Source organism: Podarcis cretensis (assembly GCF_951804945.1).
Source record: "Podarcis cretensis genome assembly, chromosome: 3".
NCBI lineage: Eukaryota > Metazoa > Chordata > Lepidosauria > Squamata > Lacertidae > Podarcis > Podarcis cretensis.
Genome location: NC_137172.1, coordinates 1,807,101 through 1,833,783, shown reverse-complemented (window position 1 = coordinate 1,833,783; position 26,683 = coordinate 1,807,101). Strand labels below are relative to the sequence as shown.

General features: G+C 47.8%; 1 long non-coding RNA gene across 1 annotated transcript in view; it reads left to right on the top strand.

Moving 5' to 3' along the window:
- Nucleotides 1–18,814: 18,814 nt before the first annotated feature.
- The window catches only part of LOC307212073, a 198,262-nt gene continuing 190,393 nt past the window's right edge, over nt 18,815–26,683 (top strand). Inside the window, exon 1 of the long non-coding RNA XR_013836797.1 lies at nt 18,815–18,910. This is a non-coding gene — a long non-coding RNA (uncharacterized lncRNA). The remainder of the gene's footprint in view (nt 18,911–26,683) is intronic.

Here is a 26,683-nt window from a genome sequence, read left to right as displayed (position 1 = left end):
TCCCTGGATCTTGTGGGAGTGAGTTCCATAGACTAACTCTGCACTGCATGGAAAAAGTCTTCCTTTCCCCTGTCCTGAATCTTCCACCTTTCCACTTGAGTGGATGCCCACGAAGGCTTCTAGTGCCACGAGAGAGGGAGAGAATCCTTCCGGTTACAGGTATTAGATTAAATGGCCCAGACGGAAACGATTACCGCTGTGAATAGGTCACTCCGCTCTTTTCTTGTACACGTTTGGGAAGTGCTTAGAAATGTCACGAGCAAAGTGCTCCCTTTATATCTCGTGGCCTTTTAGGACCACAGCTTACAAAAGAAGTTTTCTTCTGGGCTTGTATGCGAGTGTCTATCTGCCAGCTGGAAGCAGGACTTCCTTCGTTTGGTGAAAAGAGGATTCCAGAAGCCACGCTAAATCTGTTAGTCTTGGAGGTGCCACCAGACTCTTTCCAGTTTTCCTGCCCTCATTTGCACAACCTCTCTATAAAGACTGAAATTAGCATTCCACTAAAAGGGGGCTAAGGGACGCGGGTGGCTCTGTAGGTTAAACCACAGAGCCTAGGGCTTGCCGATCAGAAGGTCGGCGGTTCGATTCCCCACGACGGGGTGAGCTTCCGTTGCTCGGTCTCTGCTCCTGCCAACCTAGCAGTTCGAAAGCATGTCAAATTGCAAGTAGATAAATAGGTCCCGCTCCGGTGGGAAGGGAAACGGCGTTTCCGTGCGCTGCTCTGGTTCGCCAGAAGCGGCTTAGCCATGCTGGCCACATGACCCGGAAGCTGTATGCCGGCTCCCTCGGCCAGTAAAGCGAGATGAGCGCCGCAACCCCAGAGTCGGCCACGACTGGACCTAACGGTCAGGGGTCCCTTTACCTTTACCTAAAATGAGGGTATGATATCCCATAGTGATGATGGAAGTATTCAGCAGACTTTTCAAACTCCTCCTTTCATTCCAAATATTTATCCTCCCTCTGCCAACTCTATCAGGGTTCCCTTGCTTCTTTTCGACTCTTTAGGACAGTTTCACACAGAGTAGACCTGTTGAAATTAATGGACCTAACTTAGCCATGTCTGTTGATTTCCATGGGTCTAGTCTGAGTAAAACCTCATTTTATATTTACTTATAACCTGCCTTTTCCCACCGGGCCAAGATTCAAGGCGTCTCACACAAATTAAAACAACACTGACAAAACACAAGACACTAAGAACATATGAAAGATAATCATTTTAAAAGTAATTAAGTAAAACCATGTAAACAATAAAAGCACCCAAATCTATACAGATAATAAAAACAGTACAGCACTGTTAAAAGCCACTTTCTTTAACAGGCGGGAAGGCCTGTCAGAATAAAACAGTGGCAGAATACCATCCTTACTTTTTTTTGGGGGGGGGAATGTGCACAACTCCCAGCAAAGGGATTTTAAAAGTGAAAATGTGTGCAAACAAATCAATGAGGACACATTGCTGCCTGAATTGGCTTCCCCTTGCCAGCTAGTGTTCTGAACTACAACTCCCATCAGTCCCAATCATTATGGCCGCATGGTGGTGCTTGTGGGAATTATAGTCCAAAACATCTGGTGCGCACCCAGCTGGTGAAGGGCTACCTCAATGTTCCCCTTCCCCTCTGCCTCCAGAGCTGAGTTGCCTGCAGCCCACCCGCAGCGAGACCCCTTCTCTGCAAAGATGCTTCCAGTCTCCCCCCAACCCCAACACAAGGACAAAAGCGAGAAAGACAATATTACGCCACACTGATGCCTGTCAGGAGAGTCCTCTGAGGAATAAGAAAGGTTTGGTGTACTTATAAATAATTGGTCGCGCTTGGCTCCTGTGGGATGCTTCCATGCACAGAGAGACAACACAATTTGATCACAGGTGCCACTGGAGGAATACGGCAGGTTTGCTAGGTTCTGTTGCCTAATATCATTTGAGTGCTCTGCTCCTCAGCTTTCTTGAATTCTGCATGAGACAAGGACAGGAATCTAGGTCTTCTGCTTGTTTGTTTTCCAAGGCAGGGGTCTATCACCCAACAGAGGGTGGCAAACCATACCACAGTATCCTCTGGGCACCTTAAAAAAAATGCTCAAGTGAGTTCTGTGGGATGTAACATCACTGAAACAGTCAAATGCAACATGTCCTGTTTGCCCAGAGTGGACATGCAGGGGAATGTTGCTCCAGCCAGGAGGATTTCCTGTCACACCTGGTCTGGAGCTTCCTCTCCCTGTGTGTGACCAGGATGTGACCCTGGCAGACCCTATAAAGAGGCTAGTCATGCAGCCATCTTTCTCTTGTGTCTCTTGATCCCATCTCTTCTTGATGCCTTTTGCTGTCTGCTGGGTCTCAGCCAGCAGCACATGGGCTCATCCATCGCAGAAGATGAAGCCACACTTTTCTCTGAAACTGTAACTACATGCTCAAGCCTGTAGGCCTCAAGGACCATACTGTGAACTGAATGTAAGTAAACCGAATCATTACTTTTTAAAAAAGAGTGCTGAGTCAGTATTGTTTTTAAGAGGGAATTAAAGGGGGTTTAGGGACACGGGTGGCGCTGTGGGTTAAACCACTGAGCCTCTTGGGCTCAGCGGTTTGAATCCCCATGACGAGGTGAGCTCCTGTTGCTCGGCCCCAGCTCCTGCCAACCTAGCAGTTCGAAAGCACGTCAAGTGCAAGTAGATAAATAGGTACCACTCCGGTGGGAAGGTAAACGGCGTTTCCGTGCGCTGCTCTGGTTCGCCAGAAGCGGCTTAGTCATGCTGGCCACATGACCCGGAAGCTGTACGCCGGCTCCCTCGGCCAATAAAGCGAGATGAGCGCCGCAATCCCAGCGTCGGTCACGACTGGACCTAATGGTCAGGAGTCCCTTTACCTTTTAAAGGGGAGTTACCAGGAACAACCCAACCTGGACAAGCCAGACTGGATTGCTTAACTCAAATGATTCTAACAAATCCATCAACTAACTTCCTGCAATGTGCAAGAGAATGTGCTCTGGTTCTGCTTCTTCTTTGGCGATCCCTCGTAGCCGAGTAAGATTGTCTTCCATAAACACGGTTTTAACAATGAATCCGTAAGTGATTGTGGAGGCCAATTCTGGATCCACACGTCATTCCACAGGGGGGACATAGGCTTCTGGGTGGGAGTTGATCACGGTGAGGGTTTGCCAAGCATGCCTTCCTCTTAGCACATTTCTCCCTTGCATCCTTAGTTTGAAGAAGAAGAAGAAGAGTTTGGATTTGATATCCCGCTTTATTACTACCCGAAGGAGTCTCAAAGCGGCTCACAATCTCCTTTCCCTCCCCCACAACAAACACTCTGTGAGGTGAGTGGGGCTGAGAGACTTCAGAGAAGTGGGACTGGCCCAAGGTCACCCAGCAGCTGCATGTGGAAGAGCGGAGACGCGAACCCGGTTCACCAGATTACGAGTCTATTGCTCTTAACCACTACACCACACTGGCTCGAGTGTCTTCAAAGCCCATGACACCTTTGGTGAAGGCTGCTCTCCAACATCCACACCACCCCCAGTGAGAGGAGGGGGCAGGTGAAGCAGGGGAGGGGAACCTTGGGTCCAGTGTCATAGACTGGTTGGACAGAGGAATGGTGGAAGGAACCAGCTGGGGAACCATCAAGGGAAGAAGGCTCAGAGCCCAGGGAGTGGTGGTGGGATGGTGATGAGTGATCAGAGGGAGCAGACTGGGAAGAAAAGGTGTCGGAGGCTGAAGGGGTAACAGGGCTTGGTGAGCTGGGAGAGTTTGTGGCAGAGAGAAGTCAAGAACTAGAAGCTGAAGCAGAGGAAGAGGGAGGCCAAGAGGCAGAGGTGAGCCAGGCTGGTGAAGCCTGCTGCACCAGGCTGCCTTCGTCCTGTGACACCCAGAACCAGAAGAGGCATGAAATGGGAGGAGCAAAGGCAGGCTGCACACAGGCTCAGACTCTGATTGCTTGGAAGAAGGAGGAGACCTAGATGGCTGTGGGGAGGCAGGGAGTTTTAATCTCTGCAACTGGCTTCGTGGAGTAAGACCTACAAGGCAACAAGCTGCTGTGCTCATGAGGCCTGAAACTCTGTCCAGTCTGTGAAGATCATGTTCTGCTAATAAAGAGTTAACTCCAGTGTTGAACTGTGTGATTTACTGGCTGGCTGGCTCCTTGACACCCAGGAGCCCTCCAGTGCTCTCTCTATGGCCATCCAAACTCTCTTCAGGCCATGCCCTCTATCTCCAGGCCACACCCCCTCACCGGCCCTGCTTCACAACCCAAGTTACCTGGCTGGAATGTATCCTTGAGTTCTAACTGTGGGAATGTTCAGGGATGCGCGAGAGAATATATTGTCTGATTATATCCTTATCCAACTTGTGTTAACAAATTCCACAATATCACCAGAGTAACATTCCCCTTTATTTTAAGTTTGCAATGGCTGCATTTGCTCAGGCTTGCTAAAGCCTCTATAATAACTATTCTGGTAATTTCCCCTTATTCCCTCATAAAATACAAGAGACGACACAGTCTTTTACAAAAGTATTAAAAGAGTTTACTCACATTCTGTTCACAATCAGATCCCAGAAGGCAGACTTAGCTTAATGAAGTAACATACACTTGGAATCTATCTTATAAGAAGACAGTCCCTTTGTCCTCTCTTGGCTGGAAGCCAAGAGGGCATCTTTGGCTCAGTAGATGTTGTTTCTTCAATTCATGTGGTGAAAAAGAGAGAGATGGCTGCCCTGCCCTGTGCTTTTGTCGTTACCTGCACAGGTGAGGCCACGCCCACCTCTAGTCACATGCAGAGGAAGTCTGTCCCAGCCCAGAGGGAAACAGGACGTTTACCTGCTGGCTGGACAAACATCCCTCCCCATGTGTAAACATGTTCACTCTAGGAATATTGTACTTGACTGCTCTTGTGTTTCACATCCCACACTAACCACGACCCTTGCTTGTCTGAGTGGAGGATAGAGATTAGCTTACCACTGGCTATACTCATGGAGTACAGTGGTACCTCGGGTTACAGACGCTTCAGGTTACAGACGCTTCAGGTTACAGACTCCGCTAACCCAAAAATAGTCCTTCAGGTTAAGAACTTTGCTTCAGGATGAGAACCGAAATTGTGCTCCAGTGGTGCGGTGGCAGCAGGAGGCCCCATTAGCTAAAGTGGTGCTTCAGGTTAAGGACAGTTTCAGGTCAAGAACGGACCTCCAGGACGAATTAAGTACTTAACCCGAGGTACCACTGTATAGCCATTGGCGTGAGAAGTAAGGCAACCTTCCAGAGTCCAGTGAGCAAGTGAACCAAAGAGCAAGATGCAGAAAAATAAAGGGGAGATTCAGGACCATGGACAGCGCATGGGATGCTGCTGCAGGTAATCTTGAGGGCTGAGATAGTCCTGAGTGTTGCTTCAGCACTGGTCAGGTGCTCCCCACCACCACAAGGGCTGAAAGACCATCACACCCTAAGTTTTAAGTTAGATTCTCCTTTCTTGCAATGTGAATTCGTTGGTTTGGGTGCTTCATTCTGGAACGGCAGAAAACAAGCTTGCTCCATCTTCCACATGGCAGCCCTTTAGATATTTGATATTCTGATCCATTTCCTCCTTAATATTGATTTTAGGAGTGGGTTCCCTGTAAACCTTAACCTTTAGTGTTAAATCACAAGGCCAGCCAATTGCCTCTCAAACAGCTGATGATGCTTTCTCCTACCTTGAAAGACCTACATTGGCTCCCAGTACGTTTCCGAGCACAATTCAAAGTGCTGGTGTTGACCTTTAAAGCCCTAAACGGCCTCGGCCCAGTATACCTGAAGGAGCGTCTCCACCCCCATCATTCTGCCCGGATGCTGAGGTCCAGCGCCGAGGGCCTTCTGGCGGTTCCTTCATTGCGAGAAGCAAAGTTACAGGGAACCAGGCAGAGGGCCTTCTCGGTAGTGGCGCCCGCCCTGTGGAATGCCCTTCCAGCAGATGTCAAAGCAATAAATAACTACCTGATATTCAGAAGACATCTTAAGGCAGCCCTGTTCAGGGAAGTTTTTAATCTGTGATATTTTAGTGTATTTTTGGTTTTTATGGAAGCCGCCCAGAGTGGCTGGGGAGACCCAGCCAGATGGGCGGGGTACAAATAATAAATTATTATTATTATTATTATTATTATTATTATTATTATTACCTCCCCCTTTTGCAAACACCATAAAGTCAGGCACAGCTGTGCTGCCCAACAGAGTCAAAAGGAGCTGGGGTTTTATTTGCTAATTAAAAATCTCCTAGCAGCCAAGTCTGTGCTGTCTGGAGGCAGATCAGATGTCTGCAGAGTTACCCAAACGGAGACGGTTCTCTTGGTTCCCAAAGCCCATCAGCATGGAAAGTTCCATGGCCAGGTGCTCAGAGAACCATCTCACACCCCAGTCCTACTTTCGCTTGATCTGTATTTTGGTAATAATAAGAATAATTTATTATTTATAACCCACCCATCTGGCTGGGTTTCCCCAGCCACTCTGGGCGGCTTCCAACACAGTAATGCTTCAAGCATTAAAAGCTTCCCTAAACAGGGCTGCCTTTAGATGTCTTCTAAAAGTCTGGTAGTTGTTGTTCTCTTTGACATCTGGTGGGAGGGCGTTCCACAGAGCGGGCACCACCACCGAGAAGGCCCTCTGCCTTGTTCCCTGTAACTTGGCTTCTCACAGTGAGGGAACTGCCAGAAGGCCCTCGGAGCTGGACCTCAGTGTCTGGGCAGAACGATGGGGGTGGAGACGCTCCTTCAGGTATACCAGTGTTATATGGTCTCGGCGGCTGCTCCCAGTCCCCAGTCTAGCTGCCACATTCTGGATTAGTTGTAGTTTCTGGGTCACCTTCAAAGGTAGCCCCACATAGAGCGCATTGCAGTAGTCCAAGCAGGAGTTAACCAGAGCATGCACCACTCTGGCGATATAGTCTGCGGGCAGGGAGGGTCTCATCCTGCATACCAGATGGAACTGGTAGACAGCCGCCCTGGACACAGAATTGACCTGCACCTCCATGGACAGCTGTGAGTCCAGAATGACTCCCAGGCTGCGCACCTGGTCCTTCAGGGGCACACAGTTACCCCATTCAGGACCAGGGAGTCCTCCACACCTGCCCGCCTCCTGTCCCCCAAAAACAGTACTTCTGTCTTGTCAGGATTCAACCTGTTAGCCATCATCCATCCTCCAACCACCTCCAGACACTCCAGACACTGGTTGCATTGTGTGCAGATTAATTCCCCTGGGATTTTCTCATTGTCCCGTGGCTGGAGATGCTGAGAGCTGAACTTCCACCTTCTGCTTGTTCTTCCACTGAGCTCTGTTCCCTCCCCACTTTGGCTTTCCAGGGGCAAGGAGTCGTGTTTGCAGAGACACTGAAATACTTCCTGAAAAACCTGGGGAACATTACTCTCCTGTGTGCCTGTTTTCAGCCATTACTTCGCCAGACTGCTGCTGCTGAGGCACCAGCTAGTTGTCGGCGTGCTCCCAGCCAATCAGGAACCAGTGCTTATGTGGGCAATCGTGTGCTGATGTCATGGGCAGAGTGTGAGCCAAACTTCCTGGACTGGTCCCACTGGGAAGCCGAGTCAGCCAGCAAAGGGAGGGCAACTCTCCATTGGCCTCTGTAAAACAACAGCATCTCCCAGCATGTTCTTCTCTGCAAGCTTCTCAGAAAAGATGAACAGGGAAGAAGACTCTGGGGAGGCTAGGAGATTTTGCACGCTCTCTGAGCCACGCGAGACATCTGTTGCTGCCTCCGAAACTGGACCTTGATTTGTAACATAGTTAAAAGCAGCAAAATGGAGATTTGATTAAGGGAACATCTGGCGCCTGTTTGTTTAAATGCTCAAAAGTCATTTATCACACTGGAGCTCGCTGTGGCTCTTCTCCAGGGGAGTTGAGACATAGGGACAACGGACAAGTGAGCAGGAGCATTGCTCTGTGATCGCCTGCCGTTCATGATTCGTTATCTCCGTCCAAAACAGACGAAGGCCTCTCATTTCCCAGCGGTGCTCCTTAACTGCTCTGCCATTGCACAGCTGCTCCCAGTCATGTCAATGGGGCTTGTGCGAGAGAAATGGCCAGAGGGCCAAGTCCTTGCATAGTTAATAAAGGTCAAGGGACCCCTGACCATTAGGTTCAGTCGCGGACAACTCTGGGGTTGCGGCGCTCATCTCGCTCTATTGGCCGAGGGAGCCGGCATACAGCTTCCGGGTCATGTGACCAGCATGACTAAGCCGCTTCTGGCGAACCAGAGCAGCGCACGGAAACACCGTTTACCTTCCCTCCAGAGGAGTACCTATTTATCTACTTGCACTCTGACGTGCTTTCAAACTGCTAGGTTGGCAGGAGCAGGGACCGAGCAACGGGAGCTCACCCCGTTGTGGGGATTCAAACCGCCGACCTTCTGATTGGCAAGCTCTAGGATCTGTGGTTTAACCCACAGCGCCACCCGCCTCCCTTGCTTGCATAGTTAACCTACTCCTATATTCAGAACTTTGGGCCGGCATTTTTTTTGAGGATTATTTTTTGATTGAGTATCACTTAAAATAAAATTTAAAAAACCCCTAGGGGCATCTTCCATCCTAGCAGAGGGATGCCTGATTATTGTCTTCCAAAGCAACTACTCTATTCCGGACTTAAAAATGGAAAGTGTAATGCTGGTGGTCAACAAAAGAGGTTTAAAGACTGTCTCAAGGCAAATCTAAAAAAAAAATGTAGTATAAAAACCAACAAATGGGAAACACTTGCCTGTGAGCGCTGCAGTTGGAGAACAGCCTTTACCAAAGGTGTCATGGGCTTTGAATTACAGGTAAGTAGCCGTGTTGGTCTGCCGTAGTCGAAACAAAATAATAATAAAAATTCCTTCCAGTAGCACATTAGAGACCAACTAAGTTTGTTATTGGTATGAGCTTTCATGTGCATGCACACTTCTTCAGATACACTGAGACACTCAGATTCAGGACACAAGGGAGAAACGGGCTAAGAGGAAAGCATGCTTGGCAAATCCACACTGTGGTCAACTCCCGCCCAGAAACTGATGTCCCCACTGTGGAAGGACATGTGGATCCAGAATTGGCCTCCACAGCCACTTATGGACTCACTGTTAAAACCGTGTTTATGGAAGACAATCTTACTCAGCTACGAGTGTTCGCCAAAGAAGTGTGCATGCACTCGAAAGCTCATACCAGTAACAAACTTAGTTGTTGTCTAAGGTGCTACTGGAAGGAATTTGTTAATTTTGTTTCAGCCAAGGAAGAAGACAGACAGCTTTCCAGATCATGTGGCCAGCAGGACTAAACCACTTCTGTTGCAATGGGACACTGTGACGGAAACCAGAGTGCACGGAAATGCCATTTACCTTCCTGCCACAGCAGTACCTATTTATCTACTTGCACTGGCGTGCTTTCAAACTGCTAGGCTGGCAGGAGCTGGGACAGAGCAACAGGAGCTCACCCGTTGCGGGGATTCGAACCCCCAACCTTCTGATCGGCAAGCGCAAGAGGCTCAGTGGTTTAGACTACAGCACACCTGCTAGCCATTGTGGCTAGCAGTCCTTGGTAGCCTTTTCGTCCTCCATGAATTCACCTAATCATCTTTGAAAGCTGCCAATCTAGTTCTCCCTGCAGCCTTGAAACCCGACCAGAGGCGACTCACAGGTGCTGAGAACAGCTGCATTCTCCTGGCCATTTGCAGGATTGCAGCTGCTAAAATGCAGCCCTTTCTCGGGCCGAACTTTGTCAACTATTTCACAGCAAAGAGCAACATGTACTCGTCCATCGCCAAATGTCACGCAGCTGCAAGCAGAGACTGCTTCTGTGCACCTCGGTCCAAAAGAGCAGAGTGTACTGTGATCTGGGTGGCTTCGTCTTGTGGCTCCACAGGCGCCCAAATTCTGCACCCTGGCAAACAGCCTCCCATCAGATGTCAAGGAAACAAACAACTATTTTACTTTTACTTTTAGAAGACATCTGAAGACAGCCCTGCACAGGGAAGTTTTTTAAAAAAGTTTGATTGTGTTTTTAATATTTTGTTGGGAGCTGCCCAGAGTGGCTGGGGAAACCCAGTCAAATGGCCAGCATATAAATAAAACCATTATTAATAGTATTATCATTAGCCACATTCCATTATCCCAGTTGTCTTTGTCCATGGAGTTTTCTTGGCAGGGATACTGGAGTGGCTTGCCAGTTCCTCCTCCAGGTGGATCACGTTTGGTCAAAACTCTTCAGTATGACCTGTCCATCTTGGGTGGCCCTGCACGGCACAGCTCATAGCTTCTCTGAGTTATTCAAGCCCCTTTGCCATGGCAAGGCAGTGATCCTAGACAGCATCTTAAAAAGCAGAGACATCACCTTGCCAACAAAGGTCCGTATAGTTCAAGCTCTGGTTTTCCCTGTAGTGATGTATGGAAGTGAGAGCTGGACCATAAAGAAGGCTGATCGCCAAATAATAGATGCTTTTGAATTATGGTGCTGGAGAAGACTCTTGAGAGTCCCATCGACTGCAAGAAGATCAAAGATTCTTAAGGAAATCAGCCCTGAGTGCTCACTGGAAGGACAGATCCTGAAGCTGAGGCTCCCTGGAAAAGACCCTAATGTTGGGAAAGATGGAGGGCGCAAGGGGAAGGGGACGACAGAGGATGAGATGGTGGGACAGTGTTCTCGAAGCTACCAGCATGAGTTTGACCAAACTGCGGGAGGCAGTGGAAGACAGGAGGGCCTGGCGTGCTCTGGTCCAGGGGGCCATGAAGAGTCAGACACGACTAAACGACTCAACAACAACAACATTATCCCGGTGGTGTGATGCTGAGCCGTTCTAATTAGAGCAGAGCTAAGATTTCTCTTTAAAACATTTTATTTTGTTATCCAAAGCTTGGTATTGGCATCCAACCGAAAGCTGGAGGAGGGTGCAAATTGCATAAAAATGCTTTCTACTCCCCTTTCCTTCTCTATTGCATGTCCCATAGTCCTGCCAGTGGCAGCAACTCCTGGCTACAGCTGGGCCCCTTTTTGTTTTTGTTTTTTTTGTTTTTTGAATAATATTTATTCAAGTTTTAAAACATTACAACAGAAAAAACAGAAAACAATACAAAAAAAACCAAGACATTTCCAAGAAAAAATACAAAAAATAAAATAAAACAAAAACAAAAACAGATAAAAAGGAAAAAAATAATTAGAAAATACATACAATCAAAACAGCGGGAAAAAACAAGTTAAACCTTTACATAATTTTTTTTTCTATGACTTATTTCCTTGACCTCCTCACACCTCCCCTCTTTGTTTTCTAGTTCAAATAGATATTTCAGCAAATCCTTCATCTTTATTTTTATCCTAATAATTTATCTTAATATACTGTAATTTTCCATTCTCTCTTTCACCAATTAACCATCCACTTTTACTTTTTTTAATCTTATTTCTCATTAAAACTGATATATTTAAACCTATTCTCTTAAGACATTTCCCCTAGGGTCATAAAAATTCCATTCCACGATTTCTCCATCTCTCATTAAAAACAATTTTTTAAAAAAACAAAAAAAAATCTCAATATATACACTTTAAATTCCCAATTTTCTTTCACCGTCCCCCCTCCCCGGTCTCGGCCCCTGCCAACAGTTCCATCGGCTTACAACAGTCCATCAACCTGGAGATCTCAAATCCGAGCCTCTTAAATCTTTTTCATGTCCCATCTGCCCCTTTTTGTTTTTTACCCATCACACTTCAGAGGGAATGAAGGAAGCACTGACCTCACTGCACTCTTTTCAGCACCTGCTAAAAAAGTGTGCCGCCTCCTCGAGAGGTCCGGAGGCTGGCAACACGAGAGCAGGGCCTTCTCTGCTGTGGCTCCCTGCCTGTGGATTGTTCTCCCCAGGGAAGTCCGCCTGGTGCCTTCACTACATACCTTTAGGCACCAGGCAAAAATGTTCCTTTTTAACCAGGCCTTTGATTGACCTGATTGACATCCTATACCCTTTTAAAATGTGGCTCATGGGGGGGGGGGGGAATGTTATTGGGTTGTTGTTTTTATTCTGATTATATACATTGTGATCTTTTCTGTGAAGCGCCCTGAGACCTCCAGGTATAGGGCGGTATATCAATTTAATAAATAAATAAAACAAATAAATAAAAACAGTCTTGTTTCAACAAGCCTACCCAGTTGCTTAGAAAGTTGAGGTGATTTTAATCTGTTTTACTATTTTAACTTTGGCTAGAAATACAGTTAGGATGGTTGTCTATCGGCTACTTTTTAAATGAGGCTGCATTTTAAATTGCATTTTAACCTGTATTTTAAACTGTATTTTAAATTGGTGGTTTTTTCCTTCACCCTATTGTGTTTTTACTGTGATTTTATTGGTGTCAGCTGCCCTAAGCCCAGCTCTGGCCAGGGAGGGCGGGGTATAAAATAAAATTTGTTGTTGTTGTTGTTGTTGTTGTTGTTGTTGTTGTTGTTGTGTTTTCCTCCCTGATTTCACTGTTTTTTCTTTTGTAAACTGCTTTGAGTTGTTGTTGTTTTTACAACAAGCAGTGTAAAATTTTCATGAAATACCGTATTTTGCGCCCCATAGGACGCACCAGCCCATAGGACGCTGCGCTGAGCCCGGGACCGCAGGCAGCTCTGCACAGCCACCAGGAGCCGAGCGGGACTTCGCGCCCCACTCCCGACGGCCGCGCAGAGCTGCGCTGAGCCCGGGACTGCAGGCAGCTCTGCCCAACCCTCGGAGCCGGTCTCCTGAGGGTTGCGCAGAGCTTCCTGAAGCCTGGAGAGCGAGAGGGGTCGGTGCGCACCAACCCCTCTCGCTCTCCAGGCTTCAGCGAAAGCCTGCATTCGCCCCATAGGGCGCACACACATTTCCCCTTCATTTTTGGAGGGGGAAAAGCGCGTCCTATAGGGCGAAAAATACGGTAAGTAATAAGAACAATAAGAACCTTCTGGATCAGGGCAAAGGCCCATCTATTCCAGCATCCTCTGCTCACAGTGACCAACCGGACACCCCAGAGGAAAATCCACAAGCAGGATTCGAACACAGGAGAAATTCTCCCCTGCTGTGGTTTCCAGCAATGAGCATTTAGAAGCACCACTGCCTCCAACTGTGGAGGTGGAACACAGCCTAGGACCCTTATACCTACGGGACCGCCTCTCCTGGTCTGCTCCGCGGAGGACCTTAAGGTCCACAAATGACAACACTTTGGAGGTCCCAAGTCGCAAGGGGGTTAGACTGGTCTCAACTAGGGCCAGGGCCTTTTCAGCACTGGCCCCGACGTGGTGGAACGCTCTCTCACAAGAGACCAGGGCACTGCGGGACTTGACATCTTTCCGCAGGGCCTGCAAGACAGAGCTGTTCCACCTGGCCTTTGGTTTGGACTCAGTCTGACCCTTATGTTTCCCTCCCCTTATGGTTTTGACTTTTAAAACGAGGCTGCATTTTAAATTGCATTTTAACCCATATTTTAAATGTCCCCCCCCTTTCCTATTATGTTTTATTGTAATTTTATTGGTGCTAGCTGCCCTGAGCCCGGTTCTGGCCAGGGAGGGCGGGGTCTAAATAAAAAAGTATTATTATTATTATTATTATTATTATTATTATTATTATCATCATCATCATCATTATCATTTGGGGCTAGGAGTCATTGATGGTCCTCTCCTCTTCCATGAATTTCTCCACCCTCTTGATCGCTGGGGTGGCAGCGAGGCCTCTTAGCCGCTGCTCCCCTCGGAGGGGCAGGGCTCGAATTTGGCTCCCGTGCTCTTCCCAGCCCTGCCACCTGTCAGGCGTCTAAATATAGGCACCCGGCTGGCAAATTATTGTGTTTTATTGGCAGGCTATGGCCTGCCCTGCTCAGATTTCCTCTGGAAAACGGGGACGCAAACAGGCTGAGAATTGTCTGTCCCGTGCCAGCGTCCTGGCCACAAGAGAAGCAGCTGGCTGCCGGAGGGAGGGGGGCAGAGAGAAAGCAAAAAATAGCTGCCCCCACCACGCAGGGGGCTGGGGGCTTTCAGCATCCTGGCCAGCTCCCAAAATTTCCATGGAACAAGCCCAGGCTGGTTCCAGGCATGGAAGGGAGACCGCAGCACCTGTCGTGGGAAGAGAGCTTTTGTCCCCGTGGCTTTTGCCAAAGAATTGTGCGGAAGGGTTTTCTTTTCCATGGGGGGGGGGGCGGCGGCTGTGAGCTCCTGGAAGCAGGTTTGCCATCGTCAAGGCCAGCCTGGGGGTGTTTTGTTGTTTTTTTTGGGGGGGGGACTGCCTGGCTGCAGAAAAGTCTAACCAGCACCTTCCTCTCTCTCTCTCTCTCTCTCTCTCTCTCTCTCTCTCTATATATATATATATATATACACTCTGTATACAGTGGTACCTCGGGTTACAGATGTTTCAGGTTACAGACGCTTCATATTACAGACTCCGTTGACCCAGAAATAGTACCTCAGGTTAAGAACTTTGCTTCAGGATGAGAACAGAAATCGTGGCCCCATTAGCTAAAGTGGTACTTCAGGTTAAGAACAGTTTCAGGTTAAGAACAGACCTCCGGAATGAATTAAGTTCTTAACCCGAGGTACCACTGTATATATCCACACACACACACACATCTAGATAGACAAGATCCATTTATAGCAGACCCTCCAAGTGCCCCTATTTTCCAGAGAAATCCCCGATTTAGAGAAGCCGTCCCGGTTTCTGAATTGATCCCAGAATGTCCCACTTTCCCTTTGTTGCTGTTTAGTCGTTTAGTCGTGTCCGGCTCTTCGTGACCCCCTGGACCAGAGCACGCCAGGCTCTCCTGTCTTCCACTGCCTCCCGCAGTTTGGTCAAACTCACGCTGGTAGCTTCAAGAACAGGGGTAGGCAACCTAAGGCCCAGGGTGCAGGTGTGCCTACCTTCTCGCGGACTGTCTTGCCAGAGTTGTGCATGCTCTAGTTATCTCCAGCTTGGACTACTGCAATGCGCTCTCCGTGGCTCACCTTTGAAGGTGACCTGGAAACTACAACTAATCCAGAATGCAGCATCTAGACTGGTGACTGGGAGCGGCCGCTGAGACCATATAACACCAGTCCTGAAAGACCTGCATTGGCTCCCAGTACGTTTCTGAGCACAGTTTAGGTGCTGATCTTTAAAGCCTTAAATGGCCTCAGTCCAGTATCCCTGAAGGAGCATCTCCACCCCCATCATTCAGCCCGGACACCTGGGTCCAGCTCCGAGGGCCTTCTGGCGGTTCCCTCCCTATGAGAAGCTAAGTTACAGGGAACCAGGCAGAGGGCCTTCTTGGTGGATCAAGAAGCAAGGAGTCACAAAGTCAGGGGCCTGAGGATCAGGAAGCAAGGAGTCAAGAAGTCAGAGGTCTGAGGATCAGGAAGCAAGGAGTCACAAGGTCAGGGGTCTGAGGATCAGGAAGCAAGGAGTCACGAAGTCAGGGGTCTGAGGATCAGGAAGCAAGGCAGGGAACGTGTTGCTGTGGCAAAGAGCCGAAGGGAAATCCTGACCTTATATCCCTTCCCAGCTCTTGCCACCAGGTGCTGTGAGTTAGCAATCGGCCTCACCTGTGAGGCCGTGCTTTGCCTCTTCAGAACAAACTTCTGAAGGCCCCTGTCCTGCAAAGTCCTATTAGTCACAGGGCCCGGCTCCTGCACGCACTCCTGACACTGACTCAACATTGGGGAGAACTTCCTGACACAAAGAGCAGTTCAATGGTGGAATGGCCAATTTGGAAAATGGCGGACTCTCCTTGCTTGGAGGTTTCTAAACAGAGGTTGGACGGCCACCTATCAGAATGCCAGTGTGTTTTTCAAGTTCATTGCTGGTTTTGATTTTCTTCTTAACGTTTTGAATGCTTTTACTAAATAAGATTATTATTTTATTCTTTTTGAAAGTGCCTTCGAGGGTGGGTGGGTGTGTTTTAACAATCAAGTGGTATATAAAATGTATTAAATAAATCAACACACAGTTCTGGTGTGGTTCCTTCATTGCAAGGGGTCTTTTGCACTTGGGGTCCCATCCAGCTCAACAGTTCTACGTTTTTCCTTCCTCAGTGACATGCTTATGGAGAAGGGGCAGGGCTCTAGTCAAATGTTCCTTGGGGGTGTCTCCCCCACCCTGAAAAATAGAATGATAGCGTTGGAACGGATGGAGTTTGTCTGACACCCAAACATTATTTTGACCTACCAGTGTCAAGACAGGGAGTTCAAAGGGAGTAATAGTGCCACTGTATTCTGCTCTGGTCAGACCTCACCTGGAGTACTGTGTCCAGTTCTGGGCACCACAGTTCAAGAAGGACACTGACAAACTGGAACGTGTCCAGAGGAGGGCAACCAAAATGGTCAAAGGCCTGGAAACGATGCCTTATGAGGAACGGCTAAGGGAGCTGGGCATGTTTAGCCTGGAGAAGAGGAGGTTAAGGGGTGATATGAGAGCCATGTTCAAATATATAAAAGGATGTCACATAGAGGAGGGAGAAAGGTTGTTTTCTGCTGCTCCAGAGAAGCGGACATGGAGCAATGGTTCCAAACTACAAGAAAGAAGATTCCACCTAAACATTAGGAAGAACTTCCTGACAGTAAGAGCTGTTTGACAGTGGAATTTGCTGCCAAGGAGTGTGGTGGAGTCTCCTTCTTTGGAGGTCTTTAAGCAGAGGCTTGACAACCATATGTCAGGAGTGCTCTGATGGTGTTTCCTGCTTGGCAGGGGGTTGGACTCGATGGCCCTTGTGGTCTCTTCCAACTCTATCATTCTATGATTCTATGATTCTATGATCATGCATGGTTTCTGCTACTTGTCGACTTGCAGTTTATGGGAAGAATAATCTGCTGGTGATCATCCGGAGATTATTCTTCCCATAAACTGCAAGTCGACAAGTAGCAGAAACAATGCGTTATCTTAAACAGCAGGACTGAAATTGTTTTCCATTTGGTTGTGTGCTTTTTGACGTGCTTTATTTATTGTTTATGACTTTTGTTATGTTGGTAATTATTTAAATCTTGTTACAGGTAGGTAGCCGTGTTGGTCTGCCATAGTCAAAACAAAATAAAAAATTCCTTCCAGTAGCACCTTAGAGACCAACTAATTTTGTTACTGGTATGAGCTTTCGTGTGCATGCACACTTCTTCAGATACACTGAAACATGCACACGAAAGCTCATACCAATAACAAACTTAGCTGGTCTCTAAGGTGCTACTGGAAGGAATTTCTTTATTTTATGTAAATCTTGCCATGTTGTAAGCCACCTTGAGCATTGTTTTAACTAAGGAAAGGCGGCATAGAAATAAAATGATGATGATGATGATGATTTCAATCCTGTTTCACATCATGCAGTTTCTGGAACAGGAGCAAACTTTGCGCAGATCTTTGGCTCTGATTGTTTTCCTAACAGCGCAGCAGGATAATCTCCCCTCTTGCGCTCGTGAGAAGCATTTGATGTTTGTTCCCGCAACTGGGACTGAGCGGCTGTGCTTGTACGTGTGTCGCGCTTTGCTGTGTTGCAGGGAGCCACTGCTGAATTCTGTGCTCTGCGCAGGCGAAACTCATTCAGCTGGCTGGCTGGCTGCCTCCTTCTGCGCTCTCCTCCTTGTTTCCCACAGGTCCAACCATATGCGCAAGCAAGCTTTAGTCAATCTGCACGGTGCCTGATGATCTGCCTTGTAATTACCTGTCTAAAGCAGCCCAGCGTTATGAGATGTTTGCCTGCGCAGGAACATTCTTCTCTTTCCTCTCATTTGCAGGGTTTTTTCCGTATCTACGACAGTTTGCAGAGGCAGGTCTACCTGTTTGCAAGCGTGCAGATACAGCCGGGAGTGTCCTTTGTCGTTGCAGTACAGAACGCTTGCTCTGATACCGTCCCTGCAAAATCAGCTGCTCCTAGGGATTTTAGAACCTGTTATCATGTGCAAAGCTCGATACTCATTATGAAAAGGGAGGTAATGGGTCAGAGTGCACATTTTGCGGTTACAGAGCAGGAAATGGTTATTGCATGAGCCTGTGTTTTGTTTTGTTTTGTTTTGCTTTTCAGTGGTTTATTCTGCAACAAGCCATTGATGCAATGATGGGGGGGGGAGAGAGAATCATAGAATTGTAGAGTTGGGAGGGACCCTGAGGATCATCTAGTCCAACCCCCTGCAATAATAATAATTATTATTATTATTATTATTATTATTATTATTTATACCCCACCCACCTGGCTGGGTTTTTAATGAAAGGGCTGACGCTACTTATTGTAATTACTGGTATGTTCTTAATTAGATAGATAGATAGATAGATAGATAGATAGATGATAGATAGTTTTAATTCTATTAATGTTTAGTAGTTTTTAAATGGTTGTTACCTTTCTGTGGTTTTAGCTGTTCTGATCTGATCTGTAAAGTGCCTTGTGTCCCTGTCAGGGGAAAAAGCGAGGTATAAAATATATATATAATCATCATCCTGGATCGCTCAGTTCGTTGGAGCGTAGTGTTGATAACGTCAAAGTTGCAGGTTCAATACCTGTATGGGACAGCTGCATATTTCTGCATCTTGAAAGACCTACATTGGCTCCAGGTACATTTCTGAGCACAATTCAAAGTGTTGGTGCTGACCTTGAAAGCCCTAAATGGCCTCGGTCCTGTATACCTGAAGGAGCATCTCCACCCCCATTCTGCAGCCCAGACAAGCGAAGTTACAGGGACCCAGGCAGAGGGCCTTCTCGGTGGTGGCACCCGCCCTGTGGAACGCCCTCCCATCAGATGTCAAAGAAATAAACAACTATAGTGGTACCTCGGGTTACATACGCTTCAGGTTACAGACGCCTCAGGTTACAGACTCTGCTAACCCAGAAATAGTACCTCGGTTTAAGAACTTTGCTTCAGGATGAGAACAGAAATCATGCTCCAGTGGCATGGCAGCAGCAGGAGGCCCCATTAGCTAAAGTGGTACCTCAGGTTAAGAACAGTTTCAGGTTAAGTATGGACCTCCAGAACGAATTAAGTTCTTAACCCGAGGTACCACTGTATCTGACTTTGAGAAGACATCTGAAAGCAGCCCTGTTTAGGGAAGTTTTTAATGTTTGATTTTTGTGTGTGTGTTTTTTTACTACAGTCATACCTCGGGTTGAATGTGCTTCAGGTTGAGCGCATTCCAGTTGCGCTCTGCGGCAACCCGGAAGTAATGGAGCGGGTTACTTCTGGGATTCGCCGCTTGCGCATGCGCAGATGCTCAAAATGACGTCACACGCATGCTCAGAAGCGACAAAAAGCAACGCACGCATGCGCAGACGTGCCGTCACTGGTTACGTTTGCTTCTAGATGTGAACGGGGCTCTGGAACGGATCCCGTTCGTATCTAGAGGTACCACTGTATTCTGTTGGGAGCCGCCCAGAGTCGCTGGGGAAACCCAGCCAGTGGGAGGGTATAAATAAGTTGTTGTTGTTGTTACTGGTTTGAGTCCTACCTTCCAGAGCAGCAGAAAACAAGCATGCTCCGTCTTCCATCATTGTCAAGCCATGCGATTCCAATTCCCACCATCCCTGACCATTAGTTATGCTGTTTGGGGCAGCCCTTTGGATGCTTGTGTGGGAATGTTCACGGATGCAGGAGAGGATATATTATCTGATTATATCCTTATCCAACTTGTGTTAACAGGTTCCCAATATCAGCAGAGTAAAACATTCCCCTTTATATTAAGTTTGCAACGGCAGCGTTTGCTCAGGCTCGCTAAAACCTCTATAATAACTATCCTGGTAATTTCCCCTTATTCCCTCATAAAATAGAAGAGACGACACAGTCTTTTACAAAAGTATTAAAAGAGTTTACTCACATTCTGTTCACAATCAGATCCCAGAAGGCAGACTTAGCTTAATGAAGTAACATACACTTGGAATCTATCTTATAAGAAGACAGTCCCTTTGTCCTCTCTTGGCTGGGAGCCAAGAGGGCATCTTTGGCTAAGCAGATGTTGTTTCTTCAATTCATGTGGTGAAAAAGAGAGAGATGGCTGCCCTGCCCTTTGCTTTTGTCGTTACCTGCACAGGTGAGGCCACGCCCACCTCTAGTCACATGTAGAGGAAGTCTGTCCCAGCCCAGAGGGAAACAGGACGTTTACCTGCTGGCTGGACAAACATCCCTCCCCATGTATAACCATGTTCACTCTAGGAATGTTGTACCTGACTGCTCTTGTGTTTCACATCCCACAGCTTGGAGATGGCTCTCATATCTCCTCTCAGTCTCCTCTTTTCCAGGCTCAACATCCCTAGCTCCTTCAACTGTTCCTCATCAGGCTTGGCTTCTAGACCCCTGATCATCTTGGTCACTTTTCTCTGTCAATATCTCCTTCATTTGAGGTTTTTTCTGTTTTTGTGTTTTACTTTTCTTTTTTATTGGTTTTCACATATTACTTTACAATACAGATGTACCAAAGCCAACACCATTTCCTCCCCATCCCCCCATACATTTACATTTCTATTTCCTCAGTCCATCATATTATTCTTTTCTCCTCCCACTTCCCTCCACCCCCACATGATTTCCTCCACATTATACAATTTACAATAATCTTTGCATTCTACAACCTTCTCAAATCATCTATATATTCTTATGATCTTTCCTTACTAATTTTTCTTCCATCCAGTACTTCACATTTTAATCTAGGCATATTAGCATATATATTTTTGAGCAATATTTTGCCATATATTCATCAAAACATTTCCACTCCTTTTTTAATTTTTGATTTGACCGGTTTCTTATTATAGCAGTTAATTTTGGCAAGATTAAATATTCATTTAGTTCACAAATCCATTCCTCCTTTGTGGGTATAGTTTGTGACTTCCACCTAGCAGCAATCACTATTCTAGCAGCTGTACTCGCATATAGAAAAATTCTCTCCCCCCCCCCGCCCCCGTGGTATCTCTTCGTCTATCAATCCAAGGAGATATGTCTCTGGTTTCTTTGTTATTGATATTTTCAACATCGTCTTTAGTTCTTCGTGTACTACTATCCAAAATTTCTTAATTTCCTCCTTCATTTGAGGTTTTTAAACAGGGACTAGCATCTTAAAAAGCAGAGACATCACCTTGCCGACAAAGGTCCGTATAGTGAAAGCTCTGGTTTTCCCAGTAGTGATGTATGGAAGTGAGAGCTGGACCATAAAGAAGGCTGATCGCCGAAGAATGGATGCTTTTGAATTCTGGTGCTGGAGGAGACTCTTGAGAGTCCCATGGACTGCAAGAAGATCAAACCTCTCCATTCTGAAGGAAATCAGCCCTGAGTGCTCACTGAGAGGACAGATCCTGAAGCTGAGGCTCCAAGACTTTGGCCACCTTATGAGAAGAGAAGACTCCCTGGAAAAGACCCTGATGTTGGGAAAGATGGAGGGCACAAGGAGAAGGGGACGACAGAGGACGAGATGGTGGGACAGTGTTCTCGAAGCTACAAACATGAGTCTGACCAAACTGCGGGAGGCAGTGGAAGACAGGAGGGCCTGGCGTGCTCTGGTCCAGGGGGTCACGAAGAGTCGGACACGACTAAACAACAACAACAACAAAACAGGGACTGGGTGGCCCCTGCCAGGGATTCTCCAGCTGCGGTTCCTGCATTGCAGGGGGCTGGACTAGATGGCCCTTAGGGGTCCCTTTCAGTTCTGCAATTCTACAATTCCCTGTCTGGAATGGCATCTGCTATCAGGTCAGGGTAGCCCTGGACCCACAGTCCTGACTGATTTGCCTAGCACAGAGTATCATTAACCCTTCTCATATCTATTTTTAGATCTCTAGCTGATGTACCCTAAGCTCTTAAAAGACTATTTCACCCAACATAGTCTGATTTAAATAGGGTTATTCATAATAACTGGGGGCAACTCTCCAGCTTCTGCAGTCTTGCAGGGACAGGCTGAGGCAAGAGAGGGGCTTTTGCATTGCACGCTGACCTTAAATGCTATAAATGCACACACGCTGTGCCCTTGGGGGCAAGCTATTTATATGATCTGCCACGATCACAGTTGATTTCCATTAACATACCAGAGAATGTGTCTTGAAGGCATCAGCTCTCTCTCATCCCGACCCAACTGGCTGAATGTTGTCATTTCAGTCTCTGAAAAGAAGCTGGGCTTTCGTAATAGTTACAAAAATAGGCTGCTCGTCTTGCTCAAGTGGCGGGGAGTTCCGAGGGTGTACGTATTTCTTTGACAGGGTCTGCTTCCAGACAGCATGCAAAACATGTGGTTCCTTCGCAATTACCTGTTAATTTATTATTTATACCCCACCCATCTTGCTCAGTTTCCCCAGCCACACTGGGCAGCTTCTAATCAAGTGTTAAAACAATACAGCATTAAATATTAAAAACCTCCCTAAACAGGATGTCTTTTAAAGATAAGATAGCTGCTTATTTCCTTCACATCTGAAGGGAGGGCGTTACACAGGGCGGGCGGCACTACCGAGAAGGCCCTCTGCCTGGTCCCCTGTAACTTGGCTTCTCACAGCAAGAGAACCGCCAGAAGGCCCTCGGCACTGGACCTCAGTGTCCGGGCAGAACGATGGGGATGGAGACGCTCCTTCAGGTATACAGGACCGAGGCCGTTTAGGGCTTTAAAGGTCAACACCAACACTTTGAATTGTGCTCGGAAACGTACTGGGAGCCAGTGTAGGTCTTTCAAGACCGGTGTTATGTGGTCTCGGCGGCCGCTCCCAGTCACCAGTCTGGCTGCCGCATTCTGGATTAGTTGTAGTTTTCGGGTCACCTTCAAAGGTAGCCCCACGTAGAGCGCATTGCAGTAGTCCAAGCGGGAGATAACCAGAGCATGCACCACTCTGGCGAGACAGTCCGTGGGCAGGTAGGGTCTCATCCTGCGTACCAGATGGAGCTGGTAGACAGCCGCCCTGACACAGAATTGACCTGCGCCTCCATGGAGATTTTTAGTCCAAAATGACTCCCAGACTGTGCACCTGGTCCTTCAGGGGCACAGTTACCCCATTCAGGACCAGGGAATCCTCCATACTCGCCAGCCCCCTGTCCCATAAAAACAGTACTTCTGTCTTGTCAGGATTCAACCTCAATTTGTTGGCCACCATCCATCCTCTAACCGGAATGCAATGGCAAGCAGGCCTGGCTTGATGCATCTGCAGGCAGACGAAGCTGGTAGACAGCTGCCCTGGACACAGAATTAACCTGTGCGTCCATGGACAGCTGTAAGTCCAGAATGACTCCCAGGCTGCGCACCTGGTCCTTCAGGGGCACAGTTACCCCATTCACAGGGTGTGAAAGAAGGGGTTTGCACCATGGCTGGCAGAGAAACAGTGCCCCTTGCATCCCTCCTGGGCAATGGCCACCTGCCTGCCACTCCCAAGCCTCCCCCAGTCTGTCAAACAAAGGGGGAAGGGGGCAGGAGATCTGTTCTGCCAGATGTCCCCGGTTCCCCTTCAGCAGTGGCAGTGGCAGCGAACCGCTCTTGAAGACAGCCAGAGCCAATTGCGCTACCAGGCTGGCTCTGGGCTGCTGAAGCTGCCGCTGCCACGTTTCTCTGGGACAGATTTGCAAATCTGGGGACATTCCGGGGATGGAATTTGTCCGGGGAGAGATTTGCAAATCTGGGGACTGTCCCCGGGAACCAGGGACACCTGGCTTGAGAGCAGTACATGTGAAAAGGATCTAGGAGTCTTGGTTGACCACAAACTTGACATGAACCAACAGTGTGACGCGGCAGCTAAAAAAGCCAATGCAATTCTGGGTTGCATCAATAGGAGTATAGCATCTAGATCAAGGGAAGTAATAGTGCCACTGTATTCTGCTCTGCTCAGACTTCACCTGGAGTACTGTGTCCAGTTCTGGGCACCACAGTTCAAGAAGGACACTGACAAACTGGAACGTGTCCAGAGGAGGGCAACCAAAATGGTCAAAGGCCTGGAAACGATGCCTTACGAGGAACGGCTAAGGGAGCTGGGCAGGTTTAGCCTGGAGAAGAGGAGGTTAAGGGGTGATATGATAGCCATGTTCAAATATATAAAAGGATGTCACATAGAGGAGGGAGAAAGGTTGTTTTCTGCTGCTCCAGAGAAGCGGACACGGAGCAATGGTTCCAAACTACAAGAAAGAAGATTCCACCTAAACATTAGGAAGAACTTCCTGACAGTAAGAGCTGTTTGACAGTGGAATTTGCTGCCAAGGAGTGTGGTGGAGTCTCCTTCTTTGGAGGTCTTTAAGCAGAGGCTTGACAACCATATGTCAGGAGTGCTCTGATGGTGTTTCCTGCTTGGCAGGGGGTTGGACTCGATGGCCCTTGTGGTCTCTTCCAACTCTATGATTCTATGATTCTATGGTAACCCTAGATTAATGTGATTCCTGCATTCTTTTAGCTGAGATTCATAGAATCATAGAACGGTAGAGCTGGAAGGGACCATGAGGGTCATCTTGTTCCTCCCCCCCCCCCTCAATGCAGGAACTTTTTTGCCCAAGGTGGGGCTCAAAGCCACAACCCTAAGATTGAGAATCTTCAACATCAACTTCGTTGGACTGGCCATGTTGTGCGGATGCCTGATGATCGTCTTCCAAAGCAACTACTCTATTCCAAACTTAAAAATGGAAAGCGTAATGCTGACGGTCAACAAAAGAGGTTCAAAAACTCTCTCAAGGCAAATCTATAAAAAAAAAAAAATTAAATGTAGTATAAACATCAACAACTGGGAAACACTAGCCTGTGAATGCTCCAGTTGGAGAACAGCCTTTACCAAAGGTGTCATGGGCTTTGAAGATGCTCAAACTCGGGACGCAAGGGAGAGATGTGCTAAGAGGAAGGCACACTTGGCAAACCCTCACCGTGATTAACTCCCACCTGGAAACCAACGTCCCCACTGTGGAATGACATGTGGATCCAGAATTGGCCTCCGCAGTCACTTACGGACTCATTGTTAAAACCATGTTTATGGAAGACAATCTTCCTTGGCTACGAGGGATGGCCAAAGAAGAAAAAGACGCAGCAGAGCTCTTGTTACGACCTTATGTGTTCACAGCAGTGACCTGGCTGTGGGCCCTGCTCCCCCCCCTCCTGACTTGCAGCCAGTGTACATCGTCTGAAGCTCTGGAAAAAAGGCGAAGAGCTGGACTTTCCTGCTTCCCAGATGGCCTAATGCAATCACAGCTCAACCCCCGCTGCTCCCGAGATGATGGAGCTCTCTCTGTGTGGCGGTCAGACTCACTCTGGCCTCTGCTCTGCTTGGTGGAATCTGATTTCATCTATTAAATCTGGGAAGCAAAACCGGAGGAACACACTTTGCAACCTGCTCTTCAGATGTTCGTTCCGGAGGCAAAGGTCCAGTTTGTCTCAGGCCACAAGGTAGTGGTCAACAAAAAACAAAGACTCTGGTTACCGCAGGGCTCTTTGGACCCAAGGCACCTTGCCGCCCGCCAGGCATGGGGCATGGCAACCAAGGCTAGCCAAGTTATTTTGGCATCTCATATAATAAGAATAAAAATAAGAATAAGAATAATTTATTATTTATACCCCACCCATCTGGCTGGGATTCCCCAGCCACTCTGGGCGGCTTCCAAAAAAATATTAAAATACCATAATACATCAAACATTAAAAGCTTCCCTAAACAGGGCTGCCTTCATATGTCTTCTAAAAGTCTGGTAGTTGTTGTTCTCTTTGACATCTGGTGGGAGGGTGTTCCACAGGGAGGGTGCCACCGCCGAGACGGCCCTCTGCCTGGTTCCCCGTAACTTGGCTTCTCGCAGTGAGGGAACCACCAGAAGGTTCTTGGTGCTGGACCTCAGTGTCTGGGCAAAATGATGGAGGTGGAGCCACTCCTTCAGGTATACTGGGCCAAGGCCATTTAGGGCTTTCAAGGTCAGCACCAACCAACACTTTGAATTGTGTTTGGAAACGTACTGGGAGCCAATGTAGGTCTTTCAAGGCCGGTGTTATGTGGTCTCGGCAGCCGCTCCCAGTCACCAGTCTAGCTCTTAGCATGTTTCTCCCTTGCGTGCTGAGTTCGAGTGTCTTCAAAGCCCAGGACACCTTTGGTAAAGGCTGCTCTCCAACTGGAGCACTCGCAGGCCAGTGTTTCCCAGTTGTCAGTGTTTATAGCGTGCACAATCTCACTCACAAATGCACTCGAGATCCTAAGCTCCATCTTGCACCCTCCTTTTCCCCAGCCAAGCTGGAGCTACCGTTCAAGGTTGTTGTGACAAGTAGAAGCTTTGCCCAAGATCTACCATGCATGCCACACAGAGGCAACCCCACACTTCTGCTGCAAGCTCCCAGCAGCCTAGAGTCTTTGCCAATTTGCCTTTGCCGGCTAGCTTGTCGGAAGCCGGCGTTCCAGTTCCCTGGTGACATTGTCCTCCTGGTGACATCACCCTTCTCGAAGCTGGGAAGGCTAATGTCGGAGCGCTATTTTAAGGAGAATGACTCCATTGCCCCTAAAAGAACATGCACACATTCCTGTCAAAATACAGGGTGGGGATGGTTCCAGTATTATTTTAAAAAAACAAAACAGCATGGAAAGAGATCTTCTGTATCAAATCAAAATTCGTTCTGGTTCACTGTTTCTTTCCAGCGATGGGTAGCCAGATATCTCTGGGAGCTCACGGGTGCAGGAGGCCCTTAGGAACATGAGAAGATCTCTGTAGCTATATGGCCATTGGCAGGGCTGCCGTAAGTCCAGATTTTACCAGGGATTACTGTTAAGTTGTGGGTGAACATATCAGACGACACAGCGATTCTTGTTTATTCACAGGCCAGAACAGAACTGAACTGAAGGGTTCAGCCAGCCTGCTTATATGGAGCTCAA